The 25,743-nt window shown below is 37.6% G+C and overlaps 1 protein-coding gene across 1 annotated transcript in view; it reads left to right on the top strand.

Annotated features, from left to right (window-relative positions):
• The window catches only part of vipr1b (vasoactive intestinal peptide receptor 1b), a 251,631-nt gene that overhangs the window by 432 nt on the left and 225,456 nt on the right, over positions 1–25,743 (top strand). The window lies entirely within an intron of this gene.

Genomic DNA, 25,743 nt, shown 5'->3' with positions numbered 1-25,743 from the left:
TGTACCATGAAAAACCGCCTCGTTATTGGGACAGCGTAGTTTATTTTAGCCTTCCCATTGTATAACCTAAAAGCTCAAGAAAGCGAGTTTGATTGCTGTCAGAACGTACTGATGCGTCGGGCGCTTGGAGAGTTAACTGCACTTTGTTCAGATTCGCTTTTTAAGAAGATGCATTGCGCTAGTCAAACGGTATTTTGTCAGAACTCCTCTTCATGAAACGGAGCGGGGCTGGCGCTTTGCCTCAGGGGCTGGATTTCATACCACTTGTGCCGCTGTAGTTTATTCTTCCACTGATATTCCGGTATTTTATGTTCGGTCCGGTTTAGTGCTCTTTTTGCAAACTTCATTCTAAATGGGTTGTTGACTTGATTTGTTTTCATGCAGAAGAATCAAATGCTTTTTGAAAGAGGTTTATTTTTTGTATCTTCATTGCCTATTTCATAATTAAAAATGAGATTTCTTTCAGTTATTGTCCAGTTATAGATTTCCAGTAATTTATTTGCAGTTCGGTATTATTATTGACGTTCGTTTATAAGACATAAAAATTAATATACAAGTTACTGTTTTCTTCTTTATGTCTTCACATTAAAAGACGCAATAGGCATTTTAAATAAGTACATCCGTAGTGTTTCAAAAATGCATGTCTGTAAGTATAGACCGTGTATTGTTAACAGGGACAAAAACCCCATGTCCGATTGAGAGACACGTATTCCCTGCAGGTATTATTTTTTGACATCATGTGTTTCATAAAGTTGTGTTGATTTGCATTAAGAAAAAAGCATATTGCACTCCATGACCAACAACAACAACAATAATAATAGAATTGAAAATACACTCACTGTAATAAAACATTTAAGAGTTCATATCAGTCAGTAATTAAATGCATCAGGCTTGCTCACTTGGAATAACTGAATCTTCATCTCTGATCAACCTTCTAATTAAAGAGTTATGAAGTGATTAGCTGAAAAGCTTCAGGTAAACCAGCTTATTTTCCAAATCCAACAGTTATCTTGAACAAATTATTCTGTTGAGGTTTTGTACAAGATTGTTTCTTGGAAAATATGAGTGTAAAAACAACAAGCTGAGCCTGCACAGCCTGAACAGACAGAAACATGACACACATTTATACTGACATACAAGGGCAGTAAGTCAGTTTAGAGTGGCCAACTCAGCCAGAAAGCATGTCTTTAAACAAGGGAATGAAAGCAATAAACCAAAACATTTACAGAAGACATGAATAACATGACATTTAATGCCATTAAAAATAAAAAAAGAACTGACTTTGTAAGTAGGTGATTGGAAAACACAACGCCATATCTCTGTCCAGAATATCCTTTTATATCCTCCTATTTAAAAGATTGAAGCCCATGTGAAAAGCTATGCATATAAATGTCAAGGCAGGGAAGATAAAAATACTCAGTGCTAATACAACTGCCTTCAAAATGATTTAATAAGTATTTACAATAACAACACCAATACAGATACACTAGGTGAAGAAATAAATAAATCTTTACAGTTATCTATAGATAATGAAATGTAATTTATTGATATCTTGCATAAAATAAATAAATAAAATAAATATTTGTGTCTAGGTAAATATAAAAATCCATCCATTAACTAATTAATTAATTAGTTAAATAATCTAACAATTAAGGTGGAGAGGGTGAGATCCTGTAAAAATGTGATTATAACACAACTACATATTGGATATAATAGTTTGCATATTATAGCTGGGCAGTTTTGAGTTTGACTCATCAGCTCATCGAGTATGTGTGTCTTTGAACAGTACAATAAAACTAGTAAAGCAGGAGAAAACTGCCACGCTAATTAAAGACTTAATCAACCTCAAACTTAAATTATTAAGTAGATATAATTCTATAATCAGCTAATCATTATCTATCTATCTATCTATCTATCTATCTATCTATCTATCTATCTATCTATCTATCTATCTATCTATCTATCTATCTATCTATCTATCTATCATTAGCCACCATATTTTAATTCTATTAAACAGATATATAGTTGTGAAAAGCAATATGCAAGACAGATGGGTAGACTTTATATAATTTAACCACTAATAATGGAAGCCACATCAAACTCCTTTTTAAAAACAATTCAAGTGGAAGACAAGAAACTACAGGATGTTTATACTTATAATAAATTAATTACAGTAATTTTAGCAATGATGGAAATCTTCTTACTTGAAGTGCCGTAAAACTAACCACCCACCCACCATGTAACTACATTTTTCACCTCTGCAGCAACACTGTCCTTTCTTGTCAGTCAGGCTGTTCATATTACTTTTCTGAGAGATGCCTTTCCCAAATAATCTTGTCCTTCATTGCAGCATTTTAGGAATGGTCAAATTGGTCCACAATTTTCCAATGGATTTTATAACAATAAATGTTAAACATTTTGTCAAAAATATTTCAGATATTCTTGTAGAGCATATTTGCAATAGTGAGTGTATATTTACTTCAAAACTACAATTTTACTTTTAAGTTAAATTATGGAACTCATAATGATGTATACAATAGCAATGACCCCACAAGCGCAGTTTTTGGATAAACAGTACATTAATAGTCGTAGATAATGCAGGAAACTTTGTAACTTTTATAGACATAAGAAATCAAACCTGTCAATGTGGTGCATGTGATAAGTACAAGGATGTTGAGGAAATAAGGCACACATGCTCTAATTATATGTGTGACTATAGCCATTATATAGAAGTAATAACTCCAGTGAAGCCCATGGTAAACAAGATCTAATGACATACCTGTAGCAAGTTAGCAGCAGGAGACTTTATAGTAGTCGCCTCACTGAAAAGGCATGTCTTTGAACAAAGTAATGTAACCATTAAGAAAACTTTCAAATGATCCTAAATGTATAGCTCTTCTTTTAAAACCCTTAGTTTTTAACATATCTGTAAACTGTGTGCTACTAACAAGGCCATAAGAGTAAACTATAGTTCAATTCTGTTAGAAATTTTCAAAAAAAATGATAATTTTGTATCGGGCATTTGAGCTCACCCTTCAAGCTTTGCCAGTTCCCTTTGTTAAACACAATGTAGCTGCAAAAGGATTCTGTCCTACTGTTTTCAAAGGTACAATTTTAACTCTTCAGTACAGTAATTCTATGTGTTTTGAAACTCTGAATAATGACTAACGATAGTGTTGTCTGTGCAGGTTTCTATATAAAAATATCAAAATAAAATGTGACTCATGTGACTTTTTTCATGGTGATATTACCTCAGTAATAACAATACCTTGTAAAGGAGGATGTGGACGGATGGCCATCCTGGCCAGTGGTACCTTTCCCATCTGGGAGGCCGTTATAACAGAAGGACAGAGGGAGACTTCCGGGGCCATGTGTTTCCCCAATATGGTGAGTGGCATGGTATGGCTCCAATTTGGACCCCCACAGGGCTGCTTGGGAGTTTTAAGTTCGGTGGGGAGCCCTGTTGGGGATCTTGAGTGCAGCTATAGAGAGATGCTGGGGGCATGCTCCCCTGTTGAGTGGAAATCGTGCCTGACCTGAAAATGCTTTCTGGCTACTGTACTGATGTGCCACAAGTACTCCTGGGTTTGACATAACTGGAGCTTCACCTAGCAGAGTCAGAGTTGGGAGAGGAAGAGGAGGAGAAGGACAGCAATGCTGGCCAGGAGAGGAGTAGAAGAGAAGGGAAAGAAAGCAAAATTGTATTGTTGATTGTGGATCAAGCCAGTAGAATGTTTTTGTTATGAAACAAAACACCAGTTTGAACCCAGGACTGCATCTGTATAGTGATGTCTGGGGTTTGAGGCTCTGAGACGTCCCCTAGTGCAGTGTTTCCCAACCTCGGTCCTGGGGGCTCACTGTGGCTGCAGGTTTTTGTTCCAACCAGCTTCTGTTTTTAATTGAACTCCTGGGCTAATTAAGTGATGTGTTATTTCCTAAGTTCTGTGTTTTGGGAACAATATAGAAATTACAAAACTAAGTTTGGTAATATATATATATATATATATATATATATATATATATATATATATATATATATATATATATATATATATATATATCCATCCATCCATTTTCCAACCCGCTGAATCTGAACACAGGGTCACGGGGTTCTGCTGGAGCCAATCCCAGCCAACACAGGGCACAAGGCAGGAACCAGTCCCAGGCAGGGTGCCAACCCACCGCAGATATATATATATATATATACTATATATTAAAATGTACCAAGCAGTTGTATGGGAATAATATATTTTTTTCTTTTTAACAATATTTTCATCTTGATTTTTATGCTACTTTTCTAGGTGTTCTAGTTGTTTGATTAATCGATTATTTACTAATTAGTGGGCCTGATGCAAAAGTAGTTGCAGCCTTTGATTATTCAGTGTTCTTTGCCTGGGTATCTGCTCTGCTCATTTTTAATTGTCATTAATAAGATACAATGAAGGGGAAATACTGCACAGAGTAAGGCCAAAATATAATGAAATCAACAAAAGAGAGTTAAGCATTTAAATCTATAGCAAAAGCAGAAATATTTCTAAATGTCGTATAAATGTAAAAATCATGCTGCTGTGCTTTTCCAAATGTAGAATAAAAGAAAAATAATACCAGCTAATTAAATGAGATCAGTGATATCAGGTGTTGTCACTGATTAGGAACCTGGTTGGAACAAAAACCTGCAGCCACAGGGGGTCTCCAGGACTGAATTTGGGAAACACTGCCCTAGTGATCACAACCTCATATACAGAAAAATTAAAGTTCATAGATATTTTTAAAAATAGTGATAACAACAATACAATGACAAGCAAAACTTAATTGAGAATGCTGGAAAACAGTAACATGTAAATGGCAGGGAAAAGAGTATATCAAAATAGTACATGAAAAGGTGTATTTCAGAGCTATTTAAAAATGTTGGGATTGAGGTTAGCTTTGAATGCTAAGAGTGAAAGAGCAGAAAGAAAAATGAAAAACAAGATGGTTGCCTAAGAGGATGTCTTAGACAAGGATATGTTTAGAACAATTCAGTACTAAATTCACTAAATTTGGTACATATAAGTTTTGAATGCATGTGTCTCCTGTGATGTATTAGCAATTTTTCCATGGTTGGTTCTGTACTGACGCCATAAGAAAGGTGTTGGCAAGGACCAGAATATGTGAGACAAACATATAAGGTCACAATCAGGAGTAGAATGATCAAGTCACCAAGAAAGTCATAAGTCAAATCTGTCTTCTTGAAAGTATACAGTATTTAGCCTTAGCAATGGTACATGAATTTTCTTGTGCTGTCCAGAAACATAGACTTCAGGATTAGCATGCCGTCATCTTTTATAGATGGGCAATGATTACTTAAAAACTCATGTGACCCTCAAGAGGCATAGCAACCTGCGAACAACCTGGCCATGACCATCAAAATGATGGCAAGTCTGCAAAAAATAGAACATAATAAAATGACAGCGACTGCAATCCAAAACAACAGACAAAATAGTAGTGCAAAAACATCATAAACATAATGATAAAATATTTTCATAATGAAATAACTAAGTCCAATATGAAAAGCAATACTTGGGAACTCTTCAGTAATGGAGATAAAAAAACCACAACATTATCATAATGGCCCTCATGACCCTCAATTGGTAAAAACATTTGTATAAAAATGAATAGATGGACAGATGGATGACTGCTAGTGAGTTATTTTATTTAAAACATTGCAGAAGTGATCTGAATATATATCTCTAAAGACAATCTATCCATTTTGAAAGTATGCCATGGCTGGCACATTTTTTTGGGGTTGGTTATGATTCCTTATTAAGTTCAAGTTATTCAGCTCATCTCTTCTGCAATCACCTTGTTAAAAGCGTTATCTTTTCAACAAGTTAGAATCTCTGTATTAGGATGATTGGGTTAATTGGCCACAGCTGGATGGATAGCAGCTACTCAGGATAATGACATAAGTGAGAAAATGTGTCTTAAATAAACAGGTTCTTGAAATTAGACACCAGTATTACTTTGCAATATAGATTTTTAAGGCAATTGAGTTTCTCATTCATCACTAAGAAGAGAAATTGAAGGCCAGATTTTTATGAGTTTACTTTTACATATGCCTGTTATAGAAGATACACATTAAATTATTATGTTAATAAATGTATATCTTAATATTAAATATATATCAAACTATGTTGAAGGGTAGATAATGTAGAATCAGCTACATTTGACAAAGAGATTTAGATAGCATAAAGGGCCTGAGCAGATTTGTCACAGAGGAAATTTAATGTAAGTAAACGAAAAGTATTACATGTAGGAACTAAAAATGTTAGATTTGAATATGCAATGGAAGGTCTGAAACTTGATAATACACCTTATGAGGAAGACCTAGGAGTCATAGTATACCCATCACTACCAAGACAGAGTACAGGTGTGATCAAGGAAACTAATAGGATATTAGGCTATATATCAAAATATGTGGGAACAAGTCAAAGGAGGTTATGGTTAAGTTATATCACACAATAGTGAAGCTGCATCAGGAGTAATGCATGCAGTTTTGGTCTCATAATACAAAAAATACATAGCAGTGCTAGAGAAAGTCCAGAGAGGAGCAACTGGGCTGATTCCTGGACTAAGGGGTTTGAGCTGTGAGGAGAGATTGAAGGAGCAGAACCTTTTCAGTTTAAGAAAACAGAAATTAAGAGATGAACATGGTGGAAGTGTTTAAAATTACAAAAGTAATTAGTACAGTAGATTCCAGTTGTTACTTTATAATGCATTCTGCAACAGAACAATGGGACACTGTTGAAAATTTAAGGGAAAAATGTTGCGTAAATATTAGAAAGTTTTCTTCATGCAAAGAACCATAGACACATGGAATAAATGGTCAAATTGAGAGCAGAACTTTAGAAACCTTCAAATCTTGACTTGATGGTATTTTGGACAATCAATGTGATTAGGATGTATGAGCATGTTGGGCTGAATAGCTTGTTCTTGTCACATTTTTTCTAATGTTCTAATATATTTTTCAAATACATTAAATTTGTATTTGTATTCTGCTAGCTAAGCTACCTGTGCAAAACAGGTTGAAATCTGAGAAATAAACGTAGACCTCAGCCTTAACATATGCAGTGCACCATGTATTGGACTGTATTTTGTTTTGCATGTAGTAATAAAATGCATTGCATTTGTCATTCCAGCAGATGGCACATCACAAACATTTGTAGTAATAAAATGGAGTACCACAAATGTTTGAGATGTGTCATTTTCCGGAACGACAAATGCAATGTTTCTGTTAAATGTCATTTGATATAGGATTCCAACAGAGTGTAATTGATGACTGCAGTACCTACGAGGTGTGGGAGATGGCCGGTCGTTCATCCCGGCCAATACCCCCAGGCCACTAGATGGAGCCCTCCGTGTCGCATGGAAGTGCCCCAAAGACCAGCAGGGAATCATGGACAATGGAGTTTTTATTCCCGACCCTGCTGGACACCGTGGGGCCCACCAGAAGATGCTGCAGGGAGGCTCAAGGACTTACATGTGCCCTATAACCCGGAAGTACGTCTTAATTACCGCGACAGAGGAAACAACGTACTTCCGGGATGAAGAAAGAGAGTTTTCATCCGACCCGGAAGTGCTAACGAGTCACATGGACAAGGGTTCAGGAGCACTTCCGGGTCATGGACTATAAAAGACTGTGGGAAACCCAGACGAGTGAGCTGAGCTGGGTGGAAGGGTGGCAACGAGTCTGGGAGTGGAGGATTAATTGATTATTGATTTATTATTGTGTATTATATGAGTATAGTGGAGTGTAGAGTGCTTGGTGCACATTATTATTATAAAATAAAGTCATATTGGACTTTTATCTGGTGTCTGACGTCTGGTCTGAGGGTTCAAGGGGTCGACAGTGCCTCTATCTTTCACAGAGGTCAATCAGGTAATGCCCCAACATCACGAAATGCCCTCAACGTCAGTCACGAAATGCCAATTGCATTACACTGTGGTTAAGATTAGGGTTTTCATGACATACATTGTTGGGCATTACCTGACATACGTCATAGGTATTACAGGATGCAATTAGACCCATATCTGGGATTGGAATGACAAATGCACTGCATTTAATTACTGCAAATGTTTTGTGATGCGCCGTCTGTTGAAATAACAACATTTATTTATATAGCACATTTTCATACAAAAAGTAGCTCAAAGTGCTTTACATAATGAAGAGAAGAAAAATAAAAGACTAAATAATAAATTAAAATACATTAATTACAACATTAATTAACATAGAAAGGAGTAAGGTCCGATGGCCAGGGTGGACAGAAAAAACAAAAAAAAACTCCAGAAGGCTGGAGAAAAAAATAAAATCTGTAGGGGTTCCAGGCCACGAGACCACCCAGTCCCCTCTGGGCATTCTACCTAACATAAATGAAATAGTCCTCTTTGTAGTTCGGGTTTTTCACGGAGTCACTTGATGCTGATGGTCATACAGACTTCTGGCTTTTAATCCATCCATCATTGTTGGAACACCATGGCGCTTTGGGTAGATGGTGGTGGTGCACGCCACCACCAACAGGACACCGGAAAAGGAAACAGAAGAGAGAGTAGGGGTTAGTACAGATTTTGAATGAATAGTTATTATAATGAATTGGATATACAGAGTATCAGGATTAAATTACAGTGAAGTTATGAGAAGGCCATGTTAAAATAATGTGTTTTCAGTAGTTTTTTAAAGTGCTCCACTGTATTAGCCTGGCGAATTCCTACTGGCAGGCTATTCCAGATTTTAGGTGCATAACAGCAGAAGGCCGCCTCACCACTTCTTTTAAGTTTTGCTCTTGGAATTCTAAGGAGACACTCAGTTGAGGATCTGAGGTTACGATTTGGAATATAAGGTGTCAGACATTCCGATATATAAGCCGGGGCGAGATTATTTAAAGCTTTATAAACCATAAGCAGAATTTTAAAGTCAATTCTGAATGACACAGGTAACCAGTGTAGTGACATCAAAACTGGAGAAATGTGTTCGGATTTTCTTTTCCTGGTAAGGATTCTAGCAGCTGCATTCTGCACTAGTTGCAAACGATTGATGTCTTTTTTGGGTAGTCCTGAGAGGAGTGCGTTACAGTAATCTAGCCGACTGAAAACAAACGCATGAACTAATTTCTCTGCATCTTTCGATGATATAAGAGGTCTAACTTTTGCTATGTTTCTTAGGTGAAAAAAATGCTGTCCTAGTGATCTGATTAATATGCGATTTAAAATTCAGATTACAATCAACGGTTACCCCTAAGCTTTTTACCTCCGATTTGACTTTTAATCCTAATGCATCCAGTTTATTTCTAATAGCCTCATTGTATCCATTATTGCCAATCACTAAGATTTCGGTTTTTTCTTTATTTAATTTGAGAAAGTTACTATTCATCCATTCTGAGATACAAGTTAGACATTGTGTTAGCGAATCAAGAGATTTGGGGTCATCAGGTGCTATTGATAAATACAGCTGTGTGTCATCAGCATAGCTGTGGTAGCTCACGTTGTGCCCTGAGATAATCTGACCTAATGGAAGCATGTAGATTGAGAAGAGCAGTGGACCCAGGATAGAGCCTTGTGGAACACCATATAGAATATCATGTGTCTTTGAGTTATAATTACCACAACTAACAAAGAATTTTCTCCCTGCCAGGTAGGATTCAAACCAATTTAAGACACTGCCAGAGAGGCCCACCCATTGACTAAGGCGATTCTTAAGAATATTATGATCAATGGTGTCAAATGCGGCACTCAGATCTAAGAGGATGAGAACAGATAAATGGCCTCTGTCTGCATTTACCCGCAAGTCATTTACTACTTTAACGAGTGCAGTTTCTGTGCTGTGATTTGTTCTAAAACCTGACTGAAATTTATCAAGAATAGCATGTTTATTGAGGTGCTCATTTAACTGTATAATGACTGCCTTCTCTAGAATTTTACTTAAGAAAGGCAGGTTAGAGATGGGTCTATAATTTTCAAGAGCAGAGGGATCGAGATTATTTTTCTTAAGTAGGGGTTTAACTACCGCAGTCTTAAGACAGTCTGGGAAGACCCCCGTATCTAATGACGAATTTACTATGTCAAGAACATTATCACTAAGCACGCCCGATACTTCTTTGAAAAAATTTGTTGGTATTGGGTCAAGGGCACAGGTGGAGGGTTTCATTTGAGAAATTATTTTATGTAAATCAGGTAAATCTATCCTAGTGAAAGACTTTAATTTGTTTATTATGGGGTACTGGGGTTTAGGAGGATCCTTAGTGTTGGGGAGATATACTATGTTATTTCTAATATCATTAATTTTTTGATTGAAAAATACAGCGATAGCCTCACAGGTTTTACTGGAAGTACTTAGGAGGCATTCCTTTGAGTTACCTGGGTTTAACAGATGATCAATTGTCGAAAATAAGACTCTGGGATTACTAGCATTGTTATTTATAATCTTAGAGAAATAGCAGCGCCTCTCAAGACGGACTGTGTTATTGTATTCTGTTATTTTAACTTTTAATATTTCATAGTCAATAGTTAGTTTAGTTTTCCTCCATTTACGCTCAGCTCTACGGCATGTTCTCTTTAAATCAGACACTCTTTGGGTCTTCCATGGTATAACAATGCTAGAAGATTTTTTAACTGTCTTTTCAGGTGCAACTAAGTCAACAGCAGCCCTCACTTTAGTATTAAATCTTTCCACCTTACTATTTACATTCTCCTCGCTATTATAGTTGGCACTATAAATGGACTGATTGGTTAGAATGTTTGAAAGTTTTAAAGCTGCTGATGAGTCAAAGAAGCGTTTTTTTAACAATATGCTTCTCATGAGTGTTTTCTATCATTATTTCTATATTAAAGAGTAGAAGAAAATGGTCTGATAGACCAATATCAGTGACCTGCTTTATATCAACTTTTAGTCCTTTAGTAATTACTAAGTCTAATGTATGACCTGCTTTATGTGTAGGCTGATTAACGAGCTGTCTCAAATCAAAAGAGTCCAGGAGGTTCATAAATTCTTTTACTTTCTGGTCACATTGATTATCTATATGAAAATTAAAGTCGCCGACTATTAAGAGTGTGTCATAGTTCATAATTAAGATTGACATCAAGTCAGAGAATTCCTCAAAGAAAGACGCGTTGAATTTTGGAGGTCTATACACGGATAATACTAGAACGTGAGAATCTCCCTGAATAATAATGGCGAGATACTCAAAAGACTTGAATTTACCAAAACTGATATTTTTACATTTTAACCTGTTTGAGTAAATGTTTGCTAGTCCTCCACCTCTCTTTCCTTGGCGATCAGCACGAGTAAAACTGTAATCCGGAGGCGCAGATTCAATTAAAACAGCTGCGCCATCTGAGCTAAGCCCTGTTTGACTTAGTGCAATAAAATCTATTTTTTTATCACTAATAAGATCGTTGATAAAAAACGTCTTGTTAGTTAAAGCTCTAATATTTAATAGTGCCATATTCAATGTTTCGGAGGAGCAGAGATGAATACTATGTGCGTTATTGATATATGGAACAGGAATTAAGTTATTTTTATTAGTGCCGCTCTGTGTGTATTTTTTGTTTAATCTATGATATGTTTTTATAGTTTTAATACATTGTTCATCTAAGGTAGTAACTTTAATTAAATTATTGGTGTTTATGCCGTATTGCCTAGATTTTCTATGTGCATTAAGATTGGTTATTACAGTATTTACGTTGTGCACTTTTATGGAAGATTTTATTAAACAATTATCATGACCAAGCACAGGAGTGGCATTTCGGAAGGGGTTAAAAGCAGAGATAGATAGTCAGGATAAACGAATTACCTTGGATATGTTTTTGGAGAGGACCCGGGCGCCGAAGCTATTCGGATGCAGGCCATCTCGCTTGAAAAAACGCGGTCTTTCCCAAAAGAGGTCCCAGTTGTTGATGAAACCGATGTCTTGATTCTTGCAGAAGCCCTGCAGCCAGTTGTTTAAACCAAGCTGACGACTGTAGTACTCGTTTGATCGTCTGACGAGAGGGAGTGGACCCGAGATGAAGATCTTTGCCGATGGGGTCCTCTCCTTTGTGTCTTTAATTAATGCAGTGAAGTCTGCCTTGAGGATCTCGGACTGTCGGTGCCTTATGTCGTTTACGCCAGCATGTAAAACAATTGCTCCAACTGCCCTGTTCTTGTAGATCGCCGATGCACATCTCATCACATCTCGGACACGAGCACCGGGAAAACAAGAAACAAAAGATTTTCTATTAGGGCAAGTGATATTGAGGTTCCTAACAATAGAATCACCTACCACTATTACATCACCAGGAGCTGAAGGCGAACTGGGGACGCTTAGAGGGTCAAACCGGTTCTGCGTTACGATGCTTGCCTGTGCCGATGGAGGTGTTCTGGCCTTGAACCCCCACCTGCATTGCTGAAATACACCGAGGTCATCATCGGTGTTGCTCCTACGAGGCGCGGGGGTGAAGGTGACTTGAGCGGCACAACGCGGGGTTGATGTTACGCTGATAACAGATGGCGAGGACGGTTTATCCAACAGCCGAGCCTTCAGATCTCTGAGGTATCTTCGTCTGGACAGAAGTTTCTGAATCTGTTCATCGAGTGCCTGGAGTTCCTCGACTACAATTTCAACGCGATTCACCTCACTATCGGCCATTGTCCGCTTCTGTTTCTGCTTCCGCTTCGTGCCCTAGGAAGAATGAGAGAGAGATAGGTTAGAGTTAGCGTTAGAGAAATGACAGAGATATAGCAACTGGACAGACTCACAGATGCACAGACACACAGACAATTATTCTTTGATGAAGAAGGATTATTACATTTATATCTTTCTAAATCATGATCATGTTTCCTGTTTTGCACTGCAGAGTGCAGTGTATCAGCTTGTCAACAACTGACTATCTATCTATCTATCTATCTATCTATCTATCTATCTATCTATCTATCTATCTATCTATCTATCTATCTATCTATCTATCTATCTATCTATCTATCTATCTATCTATCTATCTATCTATCTATCTATCTATCTTCAAAAGAAAAGTAAGTAAAGGTTATTCTCACACTGAAAATAGAAAAGAAAGTCAGAAACACAATGTTTCAGCTGCATGACCTTTATCAGGTGTGTTTAGTTGTCATTTGGTATTGCACACCAGATGAAAGCTGCACAGCCAAAATGTTATGTCTCTAACCTTATTTTCTCATTATTTTTAGTGTGGGAGTAACCAATGCCTATTTTTTTCCTTAGGCAGATAGACACTGTGATAAATAATTAAGCCCTGACACAAAAAAGAGGTTTGGGGCAGCCTCCCATATACTTGAGAATGGCTGCTAAATTGAAAAGGTTGTAGAAAAAATGGTCTTTACAGACAAGAGACCAAAACAGAACTGAGGCTTGGTACAGACATGGTGGGTTTTAAAGATGGAGGGAAGAAGTGATATCTTCAGGCTGGGAACCGGAAGTGATGTCTTCAGGAGGAGGGGGGGGGGCGGAATTGAAGTCTTCAGTGGTAGAACCCTTTTGGTCTTCGGGGAAGAAAGAGAAAGTCCGACCGGGAATTACCTTCTTTCGAGGCCTTTAGCTGCCTCCCTTGTGCACGTGTGGGACACAACACTAAAACAACTGTTCACTAGTGATGAGGAAACCCTACTGAATTTGCTTTGCCTCGAGTTAGGCAAAATCACATTTATGTTCGGGAACGTCACTGAACTCAGCAAAATGCATTGAAGTCAATGAGGAAGAAGAAATTGACCTAGCTTTGAGGGGATTATTATAGTGCAATAGTCTTTGAAGCCTCCCTGATAGCTAGGAAAATGTCTGCAAACTACAGTATCTTGGACTGATTATTGTGACCAACAGCTAATTTCCATGAAAGTATTCCTCCAACAATGTCACCACTGAACACAAGCATATTCATTTTGAAAAATGCTTTGGCGAATGTTGCACATTAACACTACTTTTGACCAACTGTTTCAGTCAGTTGTGAGAGGTCATTCGAACACAATCAGACAGACACCAGTATAAGTACAAAACACACATGTGGCCCGAGGAACATATAGATCTCCTCCCGGTCCTTCCAGGCGTCCCGGCTGGGTCTGGCCCCCAGCCTCCTGCCACACAATATATTAAGTTACACAACCATAACCAGAAAGATGCCGTTTCTGAAGAAGGATAAAAGCAATACATCACATAAAATGTGTGATATAAAGCTTTAACACTTTTCCAAAGAAGTAAAATTGCATTTTCCTGAAAGATTTAATGTAATATTGCAGAGAAAACTGCAACTCAGGATTTTTTAACATTTCAGAACAAATCAAATGAAATTACATTTCATTTGTTGCATACAATTATACACACAGTACAATATGTCATGAAATGCTTAGTTGCTAAACTTCAAGAATGTGCACTAAACAGGAATATAAAAAGACAATAAACAACAATACGCATAATAATACACTTATCTTTAAAAATAATAAAAATCATTGTTAAATGTCAGCAATACTATGCAGTAGATTAGAATTCTAAAATACCTGATAAATGAATAAATAATAAATGAGTAAAAAAAAAAAAAAAAAAAACGGATTTACAATAGGGTATCAGGTAGGTCGAAGCACTGTCCTCATTTAGAATGTGAATGGACTGTGGAAAGAAGCTCCTCTATAGTACCTCTGACATGGTCTTCAGGCAGCATTTCCCTGACAGTGGTATAGAGAAGATGCTGTTGTTGAGATGGTTGGCTTCAGTGATAATATTCTTTGCTGTGGTCCAACATTGCTTGGTGTACATGTCATGGAACTGGGAGAGTGTACCGGTGATGAGTTCAGCGGACTGCACCACTCCCTGTAGAGCCTTGCAGTCCTTCTGTGTGCTCTTTCCAAACTAGGCAGTAGTACTTCCTGTCAATATACTTTCTGTGGTGGATCTGAAGAAGTTCTTTAGTAATTGGTAGGACAGCCTGAAATCCTTAAGGTGTATGAGGTGATAAAGATGTTGTCATGCCTTTTTCACCGAGGTGTCATTATGTTTGAACCAGGTCATGTTCTCTGTGATGTGGACACCTAGGTATCTGAAACTGTCCACCCTCTCTTGTTCAGTGCTGCTAATACTGAGGGGGTAGTAGTGCCTCTGCTGTTTTCTTCCAAAGTCCACAATCAACTCCTTTGTCTTGCTGACATTCAGGAGTAGACTGTTGTCCTGACAACAATGCAGCAGGTTCTCCACTTCATCCAGATATGCCTGTTCATTGTTGTTAGAGATCAGCCCCACCACAGGTATATCATCAGCATACCTGCCAATGATGTTACAGGGTTAGTCATGTGCAGCCATACACTCGTGTATAGAAGGAGTACAGTAGAGGACTGAGAACACAGCCCTGTGGAGCTGCAGTGTTGAGGTTGAAGGATAATGAAGTGTGGCCACCCAAATTAACCACCTAGGGTTTCCCTGTCAAGAAGTCAAAAACCCAGATGCACAGTGAAGTGCTCAGATACAGGTCCCTGAACTTGGTGAACTTAAAGGAGTTAATTGTGTTAAATACAGAACCATACTTTATAAATAGTTTTCACGCATAATTTCCTCTGTTAGTTTTTGGTGGGCCAGTACTGTATGTAGGATTAAGGTGACGGCATAATCTGCGGAACTACTGGAGTAATATGCAGACTGTAATGGATCTAGTTCTTTAGGCAGAGAGGAGCATTTGTACTTCTTGACTAACCTTTTAAAACAGTTCATTGATGTGGGCTTCACTGCAATGGGACGATAGTCATTCAGACAGTCTGGACTTTATTTGTAAGGTACAGGACCAGCTGTGATCTCTTTAAGTATTTTGGTAGAACTGATAGGATTAAGGAGAGATTAAATATTAACGCGAACACTGGCGCAAGCTGATTGGCCATCTGTACCCGCTGTCATCCTGGAGTTCTCTCTCTTGATAGCTTTCCTTATGTTGTGTTCCTTTAAAATGAGCACTGTTTCCTCGCTGGACTGATCTCCTGCTACAGATATACTGGACTGCTGGCTGGAGTTAGCGGCATTCCTATTGAAACACATGTAGAAATTATTAAGCTCATATGCCAGAGAGGTGTCTGTTATGTTAATTTTTATTATATTTTATATAAATGGTAGATTTACCTTTTTTCAATTTTAGTGTATGTAAGCAAAGCCGAATAGTTTTATGATTGTATGTGCATGAAAGATCATGGCTCTAAATTGACTTTTACTGCAGAACAAACAAAAGCTTAGTCCTATAGTACAAACCTAAGGGAATAAAAGGGTAAAGTTGAACAGTGTGAAAGTCTCAACAACACTTTTCTCATGTTTGAGACAGCTATTTCCTTTAAAATAATTACAGAAGGAGTATTATAGTAATTGGGCCATACTGGGAAATACAGAGGAACACAAAGGAATACAGTATTATTTCTGTTTAGATGAGTTTGTTTACTTCATACATTTTTACAAAGTCCCATAGTGCATTGAAGGGACACATTTAAACTTTATAATTACAGCTGGCAGGCTTTGTGTGGCGCCTGCAGTAAGTGAAATGCTGTAATTGAGAGGATCGCTAGTGGAATGTTCATCAGCGTAGAGCTCTTTATTGTCCCTTGTAAAACTGTCATGCACGCACACGTAGCTATTCCCAGCTTTCCATTATTTTTACATAGTCAGGCTGCTTATATTAAAATGGTCTGCTTTTATGCAGACAATATTGACTTTACTTACATGACTGGTGTGTTGCCTAACTTATAGCAGACAATTTGAAAATGAAAAAGTGGGAATTCCTGGCCAACGAGTGTTCATGCATTCTGGCTTCTGTCTGACCTAGTGAAACTGCTGTTTGTGGCTTTGCTGTGTTTTTCACTTACACTGATTTCTGTATTTACCTGCAAATTGTCTTACAATTTCATCAAAACAAGATCTAAATAGTTTTAAAATTTATGTAAAAGACTGGCACCAGCTTATAGATTTTAGAAATATCCTCCTTGCTAATTCCAGGCTGAAAGTGAGGTTTCAACAGTCACGTGAGTCTTAGCCTTGTTTTGTGAAACAGTTCTTTGACAAATTACTTTCAGGTTTATATTGTTATGTACATTGCTACAATGCTCATTTTTAGCGTCTCAGTTTCACAGGAAAAGTTGTATGGATTTGTTCAAATAACAGCAACAAGAATTAACTTGTAGAACAGAAGCACCTGAGGAATTAAATATATTGTAGGTTTCCCACAGCATCACCACAAATTCAGTATAAAGAAAAAAAAAAACAAACAGTAGCAAAGCAAACAAATTACAATGGAAGGTTGACCATCATGCCTTCTGCTTTTGTCTGTTGATTTCCTTATGTCTGCATAGTTATTAATATTAAACCATTTTGCAATAGCAGTAAAAATGTTACTTCTCAGGCTTCCTCTTCCCCTTTTTTCATTAATTCTTTCTTCACATAAGTTTAGTTTCATATCTCTTACTGGCTCTCTCATGACTTGTATTACAAAGGATGTTGTTCTTCTTACTGACATGTACATTATTGTAATTTCATAATCTTCATTTACATTTATTTGCTTAGCAGACACAAGTTTCCTCTTGCTTTGCCTGTTTCTTCAACTTTGATTCTTGTCTTTTGTTAGGAATTGGCAGCTGAGTTTATTTTTATTTGTTTTTTTAAGGTGTTTCTTCCAGTCTAGCTCATTAAATAATCACATGTCCATTTCGCAGCAGGACAGATATTTTCTTGTGTAGTTGTATATGCTAATTTAGTAATGGAAGGACTGCCATGGCGTTCTGATCCTGTATTACATCTGGACTGACTGAGACATCGAGAGCTACTAGGTGAGGCTCTAGCCTTTTGTTCCTAATTAGCCCTTTTGTACAAAACCTGGAAGTCATGCATCGCTGGGTACATCTGCTTCCTTTTAATTAAAGCAATGGATTGTGTTTAGAGGTATTGTTAAAAGCCACTGCACTACAAAAAGATCAAAGCTGCGTAAAGGTTATAAAACTTTCATGGAGGAATTCCTTTTTAATCATCAAGGAAAACTAGTTAGCTTTCTTATGAATCTATGCTAACCTGTTTTTTACATTTAACATTACCATGCTCTGTTTTGATATATTTCAGTATATTGTAATGCAGAATAAACAAGGTAAGTTAGCTGTAATGTTTATCTTGTAAACATTTATCTTTGGGGTGGCACAGCGCTGTTGCCTCGCAGTTAGGAGACCCGGGTTCGCTTCCCGGGTCCTCCCTGCGTGGAGTTTGCATGTTCTCCTCGTGTCTGTGTGGGTTTCCTCCGGGTGCTACGGTTTCCTTCCACAGTCCAAAGACATGCAGGTTAGGTGCATTGGTGATCCTAAATTGTCCCTAGTGTGTGCTTGGTGTGTGTGTGTGTGTGCCCTGTGGTGGACCGGCGCCCTGCCTGGGATTTGTTCCTGGCTTGCACCCTGTGCTGGCTGGGATTGGCTCAAGGAGACCCCCGTGACCCTGTGTTAGGATATAGCGGGTTGGAAAATGACTGACTGACTGACATTTATCTTTGTATTATTTTCAAGTGTTTTCATGTTTCTTGTATGTGAGTTATTAAGTCCTTGCCATGAAATGTACAGACATACAGTGTTTAAAATTATGTGGGTTATATTGTTAGTCATGAAAATATTAATTTAATCACATTACAGTTACGTTATGTATACTGACTCAGAGCAGGTACCATTTGATAGTTACATTCATTTGAGAAGGGACCTGTTGTGCTGTTTTTCATCAGCACAGACTCTCACAAGTTAACTCTAGGATAAGCATTTGCACTTTCAAGTGCCAATTCCCATACCAGTACTACACCAAGGTTGTTCCAGCTATAAAGGAACAGCATCAATGTTAACTATGCGCGGAAACTTTATGTACTCATCCAATGTAAAGTGCTGGCAACAAACGTAAGTGCTACAATGGCACATAAAACATTTGGTCCTGAATCTCTTTTGATTGTATGGGATCCATTTTCTTCACCATGTTTCATTAGGGGGAAAGCTGTTGAAACTCGGACAAGAAGATGTTTGTGCAGAATTTGAACACCATAGCACACTATAGAAGCTCTTGTTTTATTGTTCTGTTATTGTTTTGTTTAATTAGAAAACAGTGTAAAAAGATCAGCCCAGATCACAGACAGACACCAGGACACACAAGTCCAAAAACACATGCGGTTTTATGTATTTCTTTTCTTTTACAATGCAGCACTGCACACAGTGCACAGATAATAATAATTCATTACATTTATATAGCGCTTTTCTCAGTACTCAAAGCGCTATCCACACAGGGAGGAACCGGGAAGCGAACCCACAATCTTCCACAGTCTCCTTACTGCAAAGCAGCAGCACTACCACTGCACCACCTGTGAGGACGATCACCTACAATAGTGCTCAGTCCCATCTTCTACCACCTCCACTCCTCTGCTGCAAGCTCTATCCTCTGCCTCCCGACTCCGTCTCATTGAATGGAGTGAGGCGGCCTCTTTTATATTGCTCCAGGTACCTCGCAAACATCTTCTGGCAGCACTTCTGGGTGCAGAGGAAGAGCTGTGCTCCAGGGCTCCGGAGTTGTCCTGGTGCCCCCTGTCGGTGGCCATAGGCTCCAGCAGGATTGAGCTTCCAAGCTCCAAGCCTGTGGCCCCAGTGCAAACCAGGGGGGCTGCCCTCTCATGTCCCGGAGGAGGTAGTGCTATTGATATGTCCTCTCCAGCGGTCCTCTCCTGAGAAGGACATCCCGACCAGGCAAGGCCCCTGGCCATCTGCCACAACAGTTATACAGATAGATAGATAGATCGATAAAACTTTATTTGTCCTCAGGGGGATATCTGTCTTTTTACAGAAGCTTTTTAAATAAATAAATAGATAGATTTATAAATAAATATACATACATACTAAAAGTCTAAACACACCCAAAATAATTAAAAATGAAGAAAATTAAAAAGAAAGAAACACTTTTAACTTGGTAGTCACTGTCACAGTGAAGCGTTATACACTTATTTACCTGTCAACAGTGCCACCTGGATGAAAAAATACAGGAGTGTGAGCAAGGCTAATTCCAAGGATATCTCCAACCTGCAAGTGGTTCAGAACTGGGAGTTAAATGCCCTTCTGAAGACAGATCCATTGAATCAAGAGTTGGTAGAGTAATTGGACTAGGTGAGGGAAGGCCAAAGATAGTGAGGTAGAGATATGGGAGTCTTATGTGTTGTTAAAGTGATGGGCGGATGATTTAAGTACCCCACCCAGTACACAGGGTCTCTATACCTTCTAGTAAGAGCCTAGAGACAAGGATGTTTATTGTTTACTTGTTTATTGGATACCTTGAGTTCCTATAATCATTCCTCCTTATAAGAATTATTGTTTTTAATAAAGCAGCTTTTTAGAGTCATTTTGTTCTCCTTTGAGTTATTATGGGATTTATAGGCCGTCTACTGTCCATGCCAGGAATGCTGTTATCTGGAGAATTTTGTTTTCCTTTCCCTGTTTGTTACTTCTTGACATCTTTGGATAGATGAATCTGGAAATATTATTCCTTCAGTTTCATTTTAACCAAAAATAATTCTTATCATACCACTTATTTAATCCGAAATGTGTGCTTGTGTACGCAAATTTTGTATGCTGATGCTGAAGGATACAATGGGACATTAGACTCACTCGTTTGTTTTAAAAGGAAATGAATACACCAATGTTACTTGCTAGAAAAGTGGCAGGTGACAACCTTAGAGAGTGTACGTCCATCACACATATTCACTTGCATTTGCACACACAAGGGTCAATCCAGTATCACCAATTAACATAAAATGTCACCTTAAACTTAGTAATGTTAGGCACTCACTGCTGCTCCTCTACATGTGCCTCGTGTTATTCATTTTGATATATTTGCTATTCCAGCTTTTATTCAAATAGCCTTTCAACACTAAAACCACTACTTTGCAGGGTCTTTAGTATTACAATCTCAAATGAGACCAAATTCCAATATTAGGTAATTTTAAACTCCATCTGTTCTTCATTTAAATACCTAATGTTTAAATTACAAACAAAAATCAAAATCTGTTTTGTCATGAAATATCATCATCTTGATATTTCTTTTCATATCATACATTAATTATCAAGTGAGGTACCATCATCCTGATGTATTTTTTCATGTCATATATCACCACCTGGTATAGTTTCTTATTATCTACTGAATCTGTTCCATGCCTGTTTTCAAAAAGTATTATGTCATTGAGAGGCAAAAGAAAGAAAAGCTTCTTCCACTTCATTTTTGTGTACAGTAGGGTGTGTCAAAGAAGACTCTTTGCTGCACTGTGACTTCACTGAAGCCACATTCTATTTGTGTCTTAATGCTGGTTTTATAGAATAATGCTAAATAACTTTTGCAGGTACAGCTAAAGTATAATGAACATGTCAAGTGTGCTTATCTTAAATCTCTTTAACTTAAGATAAGACGTTGTGTTCATTTCATAAAAACAATTGTGACCTTCATAGGTTGAGCTGCCATATTCTGCTATTGACAGCCAGTTGAACAAAGAAGGAAGGATAAGGCGCTGCACATTAGGAGACCAGCTGTCACAACAGATAACTTCATGGGTTATTGTCTTCATAAAGCAATAAATGAATACTGCAAAGAAAAAAAAAATGGTGTCATTAGGAACTGAGTTAGAATACTACCAGTAATTGGAAATTCCTCTTAAGATGAGGCAGTATCGTCTAGTTGTCTTTTCCTCTTTTTCTGCAAACTGTATGTGTCGTGTGTCTGTATAGATATACGCCGAGTGACCACATTATGAGGTATGCCTCAGGCACAGAGAAAATTAGGAGACTATTGTTTAAATTAGGTCTGGTGGGGTCTATGTGAGAAGAGTCTATATGCTTATATAACAATATTTGAGTTTAGAATTATTCATGTTGAATATATTATTTAAGTATATGCAAATGTACAATTCAAAATTTTGTTGCCACATTCATACACTTTGTGAGGAGAAGTATGTGGACCATCAACTTGGTATTTTGTTAATAGATTATTAAAGTTTTATACACGTGCAAAATATGAAGAACACTGTTCAGTTCAAAAATATTGATAAAGGTTACCATATGGGAAAAACATCCATTGATACTTCTGTCTACCTTTTTCATTTTAAGTTCTTTCTTTTTTGGTTGTGGAGCTTCATTGTAACTCATGTTGAGATGAACTTGAGCCAGTCATGATAGAAGTAAATAAAGTGTCTATAGAAGCTTCCAAATACTCCAGCCAGATATGACCAGTGATGAGAGGCTACTTTTTCTTTGCATGCTCTTTGATTGCATCACTTCATAAATTCTAAATTTAGTACAAATGAGACTTCAGATGTTTCGCCAACTGGACCTGGAGAGATGGCCCCAGTTTGTAGTGTATTAATGCAATTGATTTTAATCATGCTATGTTATATGGGTTGGAGACGGTGGTACTGACCAAAAAAACCGGAGATAGAGCCAGGGGTGGCAGAGTTGAAGATGCTAAGATTTGCATTGGGTGTGACGAGGATGGATGGGATTAGAAATGAGTACATTAGAGGGTCAGCTTAAGTTGGATGGTTTGGAGACAAAGTCAGAGAGGCGAGATTGTGTTGGTTTGGACATGTGCAGAGAAGAAATGCTGAGTATATTGGGAGAAGGATGCTAAGGATAGAGCTGTCAGGCAAGAGGAAAAGAGGAAGGCCTAAGAGAAGGTTTATGGATGTGGTGAGAGAGGACATGCAGGTGATGGGTGTAACAGAACAAGATGCAGAGGACAGGAAGATATGGAACAAGATGATCCGCTGTGGCAACCCCTAACAGGAGCAGCTGAAAGAAGAAGAATGATTACAAAGTGCACTATAATGCAAAGGAGACAAAATAAATGATTGGCACATCTGGAAGACTCAAAAATTGGTCTTTGGATGGACTGCTGTGTGAAAATATTTCTAAGAGAAAATCTAAGAAGTCAAGCAGGGTTCAGGATGCATAAAGGTACAAAGCTAAATGTTAAAGAGCAAAATGAAAGACAAAACTCATCTAGAAACAAGTCCAAAAGTTCGTACCACTAGTTAAACTTCTATCCCTCTTACTGTTACACAGTATATACCAGTACACAAAAACTAACAAACTACCCAATTTTTAAAATGGTACTATATCAGCATTATACTAAATTCTGTACCTTGTGCTCTGACTCCCACTCTTCAAACAATATTTTCATATTAGTGCACTGTAATATGCACATACCAGCACGCTCGAAACTCAGAGTGACAACTCGATTAAACAATTATAAGCCACAGGCTCACACTGGGCAAGTGGAGTGCAGCAGAGCTGGCTGGGGTATATAAGTATGTGGGGAGTTATCCATTGTTTGCCTTGAGGTGTGAAAGCTGGTATTAGTACCGATGTAAGATGTCTCGCCTGAAGAAGGGGCCTGAGTTGCCTCGAAAGCTTGCATATTGTAATCTTTTTAGTTAGCCAATAAAAGGTGTCATTTTGCTTGACTTTTCTCTGCTACTATGAAAAAAAGACTTGGAAAAAGCAGCACCCAAGAAAAACTTTACCCCAATATGGCACCATATTGACATAATAAAACTTTTGTAAAAATCAAGTAACAATGGTAAAATGAGACATTAATAATACAGAAATGAGTGGTTTGGTATGGGAACCCCTGCAACATTTTTAAAATTATTGGTATATCATCTATCGGAAGAGGTGTTATTATGCATGTACCAATAACTTGAGCTCCTCTTAATTTGCTACATTGAAAATATTTATAACTAGCAGGAGTACCCGGCGTTACCCGGGAATCTATAACTGGTGAATTTCCCAAATGAAAGAAACACAACATAGAAATAGAACAAACAGTTTTCTGATTCACATTTTATTGTAAGTTCGTCCACTTTGGATTTTGTCTGCTGTGGCGTTTTAGATGCCCTTGAAATAGACTTTTCTCTGGCATCTGAAGTGGACCGTGGAATTGTACATCTTTTTTTCGGTGGCAGGGGTATATTCGCGTAAAGCAGGAGAATTATAATGAGTTACATGGTATTACGTACGGATTACGCACCACAGTGAGATGAATTTACTTTATTTACACCATGTCATAGACATATATAGATAGACGCCGCATTCACTGTGTTGCCCAGTCGACACGATACGTCAGCGCGTCCACCCTATTGCGAGTGGTAAAAGTGCCATTTAAACTAATACACGAAGACATGGAAACTGGGTTTTCTGATGAAAAAACAATAACGTTTAAAACAGTATTGTTTACATACAACAGATTTTGGCAAATTGTTTAAATGTAATTATGTATATCCATTTATACACTAATAAAGGCAATTATTAAATACTACTACTACTAATAATAATAATAATTATTATTATTATATAATTCCTCCCATACATTTTTTGGACTGCCTTCTTCCGTCTCCGAAACATTTCTAGACCAAGTATTGGTTAATGCCTGAGTCACCTCACGTGTAGATTACTGTAATGCTATTCTAGCTGGCATCCCACAAAAACTTATCCATTGCTTACAACTTCTTCAAAATTCTGCTGCCAGGAGAATATCCTGCTGTTCTAAATCCACTGAACATATTACACCGATTCTCTCTCAGCTTCAATGGTTCCCTGTTAACTACAGAATACAATACAAAATACCGCTCTTAACATTTAAAGCTCTCCACAACCTCACTGAACTCCTACAAACTGATACCCCTCTCGCTCACTCAGATCCTCATCTGCAGCTCTACTTTCTGTACCACACTCTGTCGAACCAACACCGACTTACTATACTCAGCCGTCCAGCGGCGTCACTGTAGCATTCGAACATTCTTAGCCAATCATGCAATACCGCGTCCGCGTTTGCCACATTATGTTCTAACTACAGAGGCAGAGTCCCATTGCATGGTTCTAACTTGTATTGAGTCGACGAACACCATACATACGGTGTATTGACGCGAACACCATACATCGTCATACATACGGGGTATTGACGCGAACACCATACATACGGAAACTATCAAATTATATATAAGGATAGTTGTAACAAGTTGCAAAAAGTGAAAAAGCAGTCCTGATACAAAACAGATACAATGTCAATGTTTGTAACATGCAATAAATCATCAGTGTGCTTGGAACTAGATTCAGGATTGCTTTTGGGCGTTTTGTGTGGCATCTATACTAATTTATGCAAATTAGTTATAACTAAGTAAAATATTTTCTTCTCTAAGAAAACTTGTAACTTTAACTTCAGTCAAGAGATAGTTTTATAAAATATATTTTAAATAATGTATACTACAGAGCTATATTTAAAATTTTGTGAAACATAAAAACTCCCAATATTATCTTACTATGACTTCATTATCCTATTACAGTATTGTGTGGTCCCATACAGTGCACAGCCATTCTTAGGCCTTCTAAATGTCAACTTAATGATGGGTACAATTGTTCCTAATGTTTTTTTGTTTAACATCTGACACGTATTTTATAATATTTCCTCCAAGTCTTTTTTATGTGCTTAATTTGCTTTTAATTGAATTCCTTTGTGGCAGTTGATAGTTGTGATTGGTGGTCTGCAAAATACAATGAGCTGGCCTATGTGGTTGTTAAATTTCAGTGCACTTTTTATTTATGAGGCATACATAACCCCCTAATAGTATTCTGTCCAAAGACCATACTAAGAAGAAAAATTTATGAAAAAATATTTTTGTCAGTACATTGACCCATTTTCATTATACTTA

Source organism: Erpetoichthys calabaricus, chromosome 6 (assembly GCF_900747795.2).
Source record: "Erpetoichthys calabaricus chromosome 6, fErpCal1.3, whole genome shotgun sequence".
NCBI classification, from domain to species: Eukaryota; Metazoa; Chordata; class Cladistia; order Polypteriformes; family Polypteridae; genus Erpetoichthys; species Erpetoichthys calabaricus.
Note: the sequence above shows the minus strand (reverse complement) of the source record. Positions and strands in the feature narration are given on the sequence as shown.